The sequence below is a fragment of the Apodemus sylvaticus genome, chromosome 8, assembly GCF_947179515.1.
Source record: "Apodemus sylvaticus chromosome 8, mApoSyl1.1, whole genome shotgun sequence".
Lineage (NCBI taxonomy): Eukaryota > Metazoa > Chordata > Mammalia > Rodentia > Muridae > Apodemus > Apodemus sylvaticus.
In genome coordinates, this window is record NC_067479.1 from 105,312,073 (window position 1) to 105,313,839 (window position 1,767).

The following is a 1,767-nucleotide window of genomic DNA, read 5'->3' on the forward strand; positions in this document are numbered from 1 at the left end:
AGTCACCCACAATTATTGTGTTAGGTGCAATGTGTGCTTTGAGTTTTAATAAAGTTTCTTTTATGAAAGAGGGTGCCCTTGCATTTGGAGCATAGATGTTCAGGATTGAGAGTTCTTCTTGTTGTATTTTTCCTTTGACCAGCAAGAAGTGTCCCTCAGAGTCTCTTTTGATGACTTTGGGTTGAAAGTCAATTTTATCTGATATTAAAATGGCTACTCCAGCTTGTTTCCTGAGACCATTTGCTTGTAAAATTGTCTTCCAGCCTTTTACTCTAAGGTAGTGTTTGTCTTTGACCCTGAGGTGTGTTTCCTGTAAGCAGCAAAATGTAGGGTCCTGTTTACGTATCCAGTCAGTTAGTCTGTGTCTTTTTATTGGGGCATTGAGTCCATTGATGTTAAGAGATATTAAGGAATAGTGATTGTTACTTCCTATCATTTTTGACGTTATTTTTTAAATTTGATTGCTTAACTTCTTTTGGGTTTGATGAAAGGTTACTATCTTGCTTTTTTCAGGGTGAAGTTTCCCTCCTTGTATTGGTGTTGTCCTCCTATTATCCTTTTTAGGGCTGGGTTTGTGGATAGATATTGGGTGAACTTGGTTTTGTCGTGAAATATCTTAGTTTCTCCATCTATGGTGATTGAGAGTTTTGCTGGATATAGTAGTTTTGGTTGGCATTTGTGTTCTCTTAGAGTCTGCATGAGATCTGCCCAGGACCTTCTAGCCTTCATAGTCTCAGGTGAAAAGTCTGCTGTGATTCTGATAGGTCTTCCTTTATATGTTACTTGGCCTTTTTCTCTTATTGCCTTTAATATTCTTTCTTTGTTTAGAACATTTGGTGTTTTGATTATTATGTGACGGGAAGTATTTCTGTTCTGGTCCAGTCTGTTTGGAGTTCTGTAGGCTTCTTGTATATTCATGGGCATCTCTCTCTTTAGGTTAGGGAAGTTTTCTTCCATAATTTTATTGAAGATATTTGCTGGCCCTTTAAGTTGTAAATCTTCACTCTCATCTATGCCTATAATCCTTAGGTTTGGTCTTCTCATTGTGTCCTGGATTTCCTGGATATTTTGGGTTACAAGCTTTTTGCATTTTGCATTTTCTTTAACTGTTGAGTCCATGGTTTCTATGGAATCTTCAGCATCTGAGATTCTTTCTTCTATTTCTTGTATTCTGTTGTTGATATTTGCATCTCTGTCCCCTGATTTCTTCCCAAGGCTTTCTATCTCCAAAGTTGTCTCCTTTTGAGTTTTCTTAGTTGTTTCTACTTCTGATTTTAGATCCTGGATGGTTTTGCTTAGCTCCTTCACTTGCTTGTTTGTGCTTTCCTGTAATTCTTTAAGAGATTTTTGTGTTTTTTCTTTCATGACCTCAGCCTGTTGACCAAAGTTCTCCTGTATTTCTTTAAGAGATTTTTGTGTTTCGTCTTTCATGACCTCAGCCTGTTGACCAAAGTTCTCCTGTATTTCTTTAAGTGTTTTTTGCATTTCCTCCTTGTTGGCTTTTGTATTCTCCTGGATTTCTTTCAATGATTTTTGTGTTTCCCTTGCAAGGGCTTCTAACTTTTGATCCATTTTCTCCTGAATGTCCTTCATGTGTTCCTGTACCAGCATCATGACCAGTGATTTTAAATCCAAATCTTGTTTTACTGGTGTGATGGGGTATCCAGGACTTGCTGGTAGAGGAGAATTTGGTTCAGATGTTGCCATATTGCCTTGATTTCTGTTAGTGACGTTCCTGCGTTTGCCTTTTGCCATCTAGCTCTCACT